This window comes from Neopelma chrysocephalum, unplaced genomic scaffold, assembly GCF_003984885.1.
Source record: "Neopelma chrysocephalum unplaced genomic scaffold, ASM398488v2 Primary Assembly neopelma1_96936, whole genome shotgun sequence".
Taxonomy (NCBI): Eukaryota; Metazoa; Chordata; class Aves; order Passeriformes; family Pipridae; genus Neopelma; species Neopelma chrysocephalum.
In genome coordinates, this window is record NW_020925579.1 from 309,289 (window position 1) to 318,727 (window position 9,439).

Below are 9,439 nucleotides of genomic sequence, written 5' to 3' on the forward strand. Positions count from 1 at the left end.
ATAGATAGGCTTCTCTCAACTACATTTGGGTTTAGATCAAGAATTTAGCCCAGCTGCTGTGAAATTAGGACTTGGGTTAAAGTGAATTAGGGCAAATTAATTTATACACTATTGGGAAGTGGGAGGCAGTGGGGGTAAGGAATTATGCTGTCTATAACAGGAAAAAAGGAAATGGAAAAAATCCAAGGGAAATCTGGAATTAAATCATTGTCCCATAACCCATTTCTGAAAAGTGATATTGTGCATGGTGGAAATTCCCAGGCAGGCAAGCCTGTCGTCTTGTGATATGCCAGCCCATCTTGACTGCTTGAACCCAAGCTGAGAAATGTTTAGGGGTTTTTTGAAATGTTAAAACAAGACTTAAGTGGATAGAGTTATTTACCTTTAGTGTGAGTGATTGGGTAATACTTGTTGTTGGAGGAGACTAGAGGGAAGTTTCCTCCAGAGCTATCAGTTTCCTTAGAGTTAACGGTAAAGGATTTTCGAGTTGTCTCCCAGAATAATGTATGATTTCACTCATATTGAGGTTATATGCTACTTAATACAATAATGCTCCATAAAAGTAAACATGGTACAAATATCCTGTTATTATTTACTCTTGTCTGAAGAAACATAATTTACCTGTTATAATGGAGACAGCTTATCTTTTCAAAAGCATTGAAAAATTTAAAAGGCTAGAGAGTACTCCATTTACTAACAAAAGAGAAATGACCTACTTAATATTTGCAGAGGATGTTATATTTTTATGTAGTACTTCAAGCATGAGATTACTTAAAACATCTAACATAAAGCATTCCTTTAAAAAGAATAAAACTTTGCATACACCTGAATTTGTACCAGAGCTAGTTTTGACAGCAGAGTAATATATTTTTAGAGCAGCCCTCCATATATATGCTTATTAATGTGTGTATTAATGGCTTATAAACAGTCTAGGAATTAAATGCTTCAGTCCTGGATTACTGCAGTTAAATATGTAGTCATGCTAATTTTTTCCCTTCAGAGCAGAGTGCAAGTGAAAGATGGTACAGAGCTACTTTCTGGTTTTCAGTTATGTATACATAGGGTCACCTTTCTTTTTCATTCATTAGTTTCGCTTGCCACTGCACAGCACAATTTTGTGTAAAATGTTTTTTTACAAATATGTATTGGGCCGCAAACGTGTGGCCAACATACCATAATCCGAGGTACAACCATTACTTTATCTCTATTCTTCACATCTCAAATTTTGTTTAGTACAGTGATCTATTAGGAAAGACATTTCTTTTTAATTTTTAGATCTTTTCTGACTGGCCAGTATAGGCACGTTTAAGAAGAACACTTCCCATCAAAATTTCTTTTTCCAAAGATAGGCAATTTTAAATGGTATTTCTCCTGTTTGTTTTTAGCCAAAAGTGATTTCTCTCTCCTATTTCTTAAGCTACTCCATTACATAAAAAGAAAATAAGATTTATTTTACCAGCTGTGGTTTTCCTGTATGAGGGATTTTTAAGTCTGTACTGGAGTAGTTCAAATTGGATTTTGTGTTTTGTTTTAACTCTGGTACCTGAAGCACACAGGAAATTCCTTCTTCCTGAAATGTTGATAAGTGTGCGGTCGAAACAGGAAAGTAGCTGTGCAGGTCTACATATGTCTGGACTATCTACAGAAACACAGGTCAGATTATTTGCACAAATGAGCTCTTCTGTGCTACAGACAACAATGCTGCCATGGTTTACACAGATGAAAATCTAGCTCACCACAGTAAGCAAGGAGGACCACATAGATCCGTTTGGACTGTTTTGGGTGTTGTTTTTTTTCTGGGGGGAGCGGGTTCAGTTTTGGGGTTTTTTGTTTCTTTGTTGTTTTGTTTGAAACAGTTTGATCCTTTGAGCCTCTTCTGGTTTTCAACTGGCATGTTTATTTGTGATCATCCCTACTGAGGTGATTAGCTTCTACTCAAGGATTTATGCTGTGAAATAAAATAAAATAAAATAAACTCATGTCTCTGTATGTGTGTAGGAGTCAGGAAAATCAAAGCAGTAGCTTGGGCCACACTGCACTGAATATACTACATCTTTGTAACACCAAATTAACACTGAATACAGCAATAAAAAACCACTTTAGAACATCAAGTATGGCTACTGAGAAGAATGTCACTTTGAATTTTTCAGCAGCTCATCCAAAGAGCTGCTCTTACATGAGGTATGTGGGAGGGTAGTTGCATTCATTACTGGAGAGCTTTTCTGATACTAACATTTTGCAGTGACCGCAGTCATGTTGAAGAGGGTTGGGCAGTTCGGGCTTGATCTTCAGCCAGCCAGTTCTGCCATATATTTACGTGAGAGTTCCCTTCCGAAGCATAGCAGGAGATGAATCCTGGAGTAGTGTGCTGTAGAAGATCATCTCTGACAAGCTCTTAAATAATGCACCTGCCACATCTGCTTTTGACCAAAGAGTACTGAACATAGCCCTCGAGACTTCATGTTTCTTCCAGTATTTGGACTACAGCATTTCCGCTGCACGGCAAGAAATTTCTCTGTCAAAACCAATAAATGTTCTTACTCTTACCAAATGATTTTCTGTCCCAGTTACAAGGAAACAGTATTATACTACCTTTTTTTATTATTAAAAATGGTGTAGTCTGACGTTTACAACACGTCTATAAACCTGCCATCAAGTGCAAAGAAGCTCTTCTGTAGGGTCACTTTGACTCACATGGTTATGTTCTAAAATGTTATTGCAGAAATACATTTTTCCTTGTTTTGGCAGGGATTAACCTATGATATTGTATGCATAGTGTACAAATAAAGGGAGAGACTGTCTTAGCAGTTATCTCTAAATCTGTGGTTTGGATTTAACTGATTACCTCAGAGTGCTAAAATGCATCTGAAAGGTAAAATTAGTAAGTACAAACAGTTAAGGATCTTTTAAAAAATTCTGCTGTTCTGCAGTAGTTATATTGACCCAAACTGTCTTTTAATGTCATATCAAGGTCAGCATCTGTATTACACCTTCTTTTCAAATAAAAAAAGGGATGGAGGAATTTAATCTTTACCTTGCAATCAAATCTGTTCTTTAGAAAATACCCCAATGCTAGTGCTTGAAGGAGTAATTATCTTTGGTTTATTTTCATTATTCCTGAAGAATTTTGTAACAAATATGCTCTAGCACAGTGGACAGTAATGCCATAAATGCAAGTAGGTGATACGGCTGCAATTAGAAGCCAGGATTTAGACAATGCTATTGGCATTGAAAAAAAAAGTCAGTATGATTTGGTGGTCAAAGATGTTATCTCATTTCCTTAGCAAAAGAAATATGGAATTTTGGCTGTATATTTGAATGCATTTGAATGTCTGACCAGTATGGCTTAGAGAAACTTCAAAGGGTTTCAACAATTCTGTCTTGATTTTTTTTTGCTGTATGTTAGAATGCATTTGAGACAAAAAAATAATACTTAAGGACCACTCTGGTTCCAGGACCATGGGCAAGAGGTGCTATATGGAATGGGTTGCTCTGCTTCTGATTCCAGCCTGTGCTCTGTGCTGACTGGCATCTAGTGAAATGATTTGCATGAGCCCTGTGTAAAGTGGTTTTAAGTTCTTCTGCATGAAAGGCTATCTAAAGGCTAGCTATCTGTTATTTAGAAAAATTTGTCACAGCTATATTGAAATATAGGGAGACATTTTCTTTTGGGAAAAAAACAAGGAGGACCTCTGGGGAATCAAGCGTTTCAACCCCTTATCAAGCACTGTAAATGTGTAAATGAGGCAGTCACACTGCTGTGTTATAAACTGCCAGTCTTCTGCTGAAGTGGGGAGAAAAGAAATCCTAAAATATATGGTATAAAGATAATAGACTTCCTTGTATTTCAGCATGGCTTTAAAGTATTAGGTGTGATGTCTAATTTGCATTCATTTTAGGATAAAAAGACACGAATCCTCATGTGATATTAATGATAGCATGGCTGGCCACCTTACAAAAAATAGGGTTGAAATAATGAGGATAGTTACCAGGCTTTCTCCTCTCCAACACATGAAGCAATATTATCCAAAAAAAATCTGGTCATTTTACAGTATAATCTCCTAAGTGTGAACAGCGATGTTAATATTTCACTGAAAATACTTTTTCCGAAATAACATTGATGACATCCTCCCATTTCCCTATGCACATGTCTTTGCCTGATTAAAAAAAATCCCACCTCCATTGCAAATTAGCTTATTTCATCCAGCTATTCATCAGAAGAGCTTCTCTACGTCATATCAATTTTAGGGTTTTTGCGGGTTGTGTGTGACTCTGCTGCTATTTTCTCACTCCTTCCTCCCCCACTGAGAACATTCCTGAAGCTGCTGTTCAGTACTCAAGAGATGCTCTTGCTCGTGGCTTGGTCTTGATCTTGGGAGTCACTCAGTGAATGGGAATGGAAAGTGTTCACAAGATTTGGCTGGCAGTAACAACTGCTGTGACAGCTGTTACAGACTCACTTATGCCTCCTCCTCCTTCCTCTGAGCAGTCTTAAATAGAGATGCAGTAGGAGCAGTCCTCTGTGCAGCTGACCTTTCTGCTTTACCTGGTTTCACAGGTGCTCATCATCTGGAAAATGACAGGGGAGGAGAAGGAGCTGGGAGTCCTAGCTAGGTTCAGTATGCCAGTGGGAGACAGCCATGGAAAAGACAAATGTGATACAGAATGTGTCAGGAGAGGCATTTACTGCAGAGATAGGGAAGTATTGCTGCCATTATACAAGGCACTGGCGAGACCTCGCTTGAAATAGTGAGTACAAACCTGGTCACCTGTGTTCAAAAATCTTAATTGAAAATGAGACTGATAGGGAGAAGGGCCTACCAAACAGACTGGAAAAACAAGGGGATGGAGAACTTGTCATGTAAGAAAAGCCTGCATCCTTTTAATCTTACAAGGTGGCAAACCAAGAGCAGATCCAAATGTCATCTGAAAATACTTCAAATGTCTATTCATCAAGGGTGAAATGGCATTACAACTGAAAGAAAAAACTAGCACAAAAAAAAGAAAAGGTGAGGAAAACAGTGTAACCTGGAATTAAAGAGGCTCCTGTTAAGAGCAGGGAGATGATGCAAAGGATTTCCAACACAGAGACTGCAAAGGAAAAGCAAACTGCTTTTAAGACAGAGCACAATACATTTATGAAGATGTGTGTGTGATTGCAGGGCACTGGCATTCATAGCCCATAGGTCTCTTCCAGTGCTTCCTACGAGCTTGACCTACATATATAAAGAATATATAATGGTAATGGAATGAAAGGATGTTTACTTTGAAAAGAAGTTTGGTAGGTGAAGAGGCTGGGAGAAAAGGGCTGTCAAACAGAAAAGACTCAATGTGGAGTGTTTCTCTGCAGATGAAAAATGAACACTTTTCCTTAGGTCTATTTATTACGACACTGCTTATCTAAAACAATAGTTAGAAAGAAAACAGCACATTATTGAAGGTCTAATGCATTGTGCTCTGGCCTGCTTAGGTTCACTGGTTTGTACTCCATCACCCCAGACAGATGATCTGGTTTCTTTTATAAGTCAAAGTGTTTGGATTTTGAGCTTGGAGAAATGACAGACGCTTCTCCATGTCTGTTGTGGGTCTCATATGAAGCACTTGAGTTCAGTGGAGTGTCCCAGAGTGCAGCTGTGCAGACTGATAGCTGTAAGCTGCTCAGAATAACCTCAAGGGAAGAGAGGGAAGATGATCTTGGCTGCACAGCAGGGAGGCAAGATGATTATAGCTTGGCATAGTCAGTCATACTAATTGCTACTGTGCAGTGCTGTGAGGGATGTGGTTTGAGGACAAAGATTGCCAAGCATCCCTTCACTTATCATGTCAGAAAGAGTAGGAGAAAATAGTATTATAAGGCAAATTGTTCCATGTGAAACACAGGCTGCATTCTCCCACCAGACTAAATTTTACCAGCTCTGGTTCTAGGTCAGGCATTTCTTTTCTTAATGCAAGAGGAAAATTTCTGATCCTGAGACAAGTGTTTGTATACTTCAGTCTGGGCGTGCCTGCAGCTGGAAGAATGTGAATATGCATGTACAGGCTTGATGGATCACCACGGGAGTTGTAGCATATCAACTAACTTATTTTGGGGGGTTTTTTTTTTGCCCCTTTTCAAATGTAGTATTTTCTGAAGCTGAATTTCAGTCCACCAGAGAAAGCATTGTTGACCATCCTGCACAGCTTTCCAAATAACTTGTTTAATGTATTAATGTGCAGTGGTAACAACGTGAGAAAACTGTGAACTGAGTTTTGTGTGGCCTCACACCAGTTTTGAGAGTGAAGGAAAAAAGTCTGATGCAATTGAAGTTAGGAACCTGGTGGAATGGTGCGCAACTGGAATGTAGTGGCTTGGTAGGGGAACACTCAGAAGAAAGGCAACAAAACGCTGGCTGAATTTTGGCTGAAAAATGGCTGCAGAAAATTATACGAAGCTGACTCTACCTGTCATATTATATATATAATGGCCAGTCTTCGCAAATGAAGATTTGGGGAAAGGTCTTTTACCTTTCCAGCCTGCGCAATGGATTTTTTAGGTGAGACACAGCATGCGCTGAACTGAGCCCACCCTTTAATCCTAAGGTTCATCTGCCGGGGCCAAGCAAGCTTGGACAATGGCAGTGAGGTCCTCAGGATGTAGGTTTGTTTAGAGTGACCTCATAGATGGATGGCCTCACAGGGCTAACGAGCTCCATCTGCCCGGGGGACTGGGATTCGAACCTGGGTCGCAGCGGTGAGAGTCCCGCATGCCACTAGGCCACCAGGAGTCCCCACCTGTCATATTAAAAATAAGCAAACAGCAATTTGAAAGACAAAACCAATCTTCTTATTTGCTGCACTTTGAATTCATTGCAATTGTTGTCTTTTACCCAACTCACTTCTTCACACTGTGGAAGAAGCCCTTTCTTGAGAAGAAAGGACGTGAAATTATCATGGAGCATTTAGGTTTCTCTTGTTATCCCTTACTGAAATATTGACCCACCATTGTGACACTGAAATGTTTGAGACTTATGGAGCATACCATCATTCTTTTCTGCCTGACAGTCCTAGCTGTCTGGGTAGAAAGGGAATCTGACTTGTATGGTTTTTGCATGATATGGTGTTCTCCTCTCACTATATTTCTCCAGCAGTTCTATGACTTCCAGGGGCATTGCCATGCCTGTGGTAATGGCATGAGAGGCAAGGAAGTCTGCCCTCACCATAAAACGTCTGGAAGAGTCCTGTCCTGAATTGAATGTAAAATGGGAGCACCTTTGAGTCCTTAACAAGGGCTTTTCTCTCAGACACTGACACCTCATTTGATATGTGCCCTTTCTCTGAGCTATAGTACTGCCTCCAGACCTGGGCTCCACAGCACAGGAGGGACATCTACTTGTTGGATAAAGTGCAGAGGAGGGCCACCAAGATGATAGAGGAATGGAGCACCTCTCCTAGGAGAAAAGACCAAGAGAATCGAGTTTGTTCAGCCTTGAAAAGAGAAGGCTTTGCGGAGATCATATAGCAACCTTCCATATAGCAACCTGAAAGGGGCCTATAAGAAAGATGGATAGGGACTTGTATTTACAAGAGCATGTAGTGTTAGGGCAAGGGGAAATGGCTTCAAACTGAAAGAGAGTAGGTTTAGATTGGATATTAGGAAAAAATTCTTTACTGTGAGGATGGTGAGGCATTGGAACAGGTTGCTCAGAGAAGTCAATCCTCCATCTCTGGAAGTGTTTTAAGACCACATTATGACCTGCCCCTGAATGCAAGGGTAACTGAGGTTCTTGTTAATAGATCCCTTAGAGCAGATTAGAGTGAAACGACACTGAATGATCAGTGCTTATGTGTGTATATATATATGTTGTGGTGGGTTGACCTTTGCTGGATGCCAGATGCCCACCTAGCCGCTCTATCACTCCCCTTCCCAGCTGGACAGGGTAGAGAGTGAGATGGAAAACAACTTGTGGGTTGGGATAAGGCAGTTTATTAAAGCAGAAGCAAAGCAGAACTTGTGCGTGCAAAAGCGAAGTGAAAGATAACATGGTTTATTCTCTACTTCCCATGACCAGCGATGGTCAGCCACTGCCGAGCAGCAGGGCTTCAGGACGTGTTCCTCAGCAGGCAGACATTGGAGACAATGAATGCCTGCCTTCCTGCTCCTTGCCTTAGCTTTTATATCTGAGCTGACGTCATATGGTATGGAATATCCCTTTGGTCAGCTTGGGTCAGCTGGCCTACTTGGGTCCCCTCCCAGGATCTTGCCCTCAACTGAGGAAGGAATATTACAGTGCTGATGTTGTACTCAGCAGTAGCCAAAACACCGGTGTGTTATAAACACCCTTCTAGCTACCAATGCAAAGCACAGCACTGTGAGGGCTGCTGTGGGGAATGAATTCCAGCTCAGCCAGACCCAATACATATGTATATATGTATATATATGTATGTATATGTATATGTGTGTATATTTGTACATATATGCATATATATATATTTATGGCAGGTTTATTTTAGAACAATTTGGTTGCAAAGGAAAGGAGGTATGTAGTCATTTTGTTATTGTCTATAGAAATGCAACAATAAAAAAAGTATAAAAATATCACTTAAGGAAATATATAAAGAAAGAGAAAGAAAGGATAAGAGTAGAAAGATGTCACTACCCATGGATCTTGATTGTTGCAATTTCAGTGTCCATTTACTGAAGTGATGGTCACAGTCTTGATCTGTCAGGAGTGGAGGAAGCCTACAAAACATGAAGTTCAATGGGTTAATATATATTCAGGTTCAGGTGGGAACACCCAGGTACCTCCTCTGGCAGGGGGAGTTTTACACTGCCTGATGTACCCTTGTAAGTCATACAGACTCCTCTGGTGGAAATTAATCTGGGGTTCTTCTAAGGTCTTTGATTGCTTATGACCCCCTCTAAGACATAACAGCTGCCTTTCAGGCCAGCATAATTGAGCCAATTATGCACCATCAGAAGGGATGAATACCCTCAGACCTACATATGCATGATGCCTTCCTGAGGCGATTTTTACACCTGAGCCAGCTGTGTAAGGAAGGAAATTGGCATGATAAAAAGCATTATCCCACCTCCGCAGGGTCTGCTTCTTATTGGCCTTCTCCTCTATCTGGCTCAAACCCCAGCTTGTTACCTAGCTCCTTGAACAAAGGTAGTTTGTCCAGGTCATCCTCCTGTGGTGGGTGCTCACCCCCTCTGCATGGGGCTGTTTATAAAAACAGCTCCATACACCCAAAACCCCTCCTCCTTACCTTCCGCTGGAGGGTGCAAACCTGGCCTCAACAAAACACCCTGCTGCTTTTTGTAAATGACTAGTTGTTTGAGTCATTAACATTTCAGTCTCTCAGGCCAGGATGGATGGAGCAGCTTGGAGCAGCCTGTCTGGTGGAAGGTATTCTTGTCCATAGCCAGGGAAGGTGGAGGCAGGTTGAAACTATATGA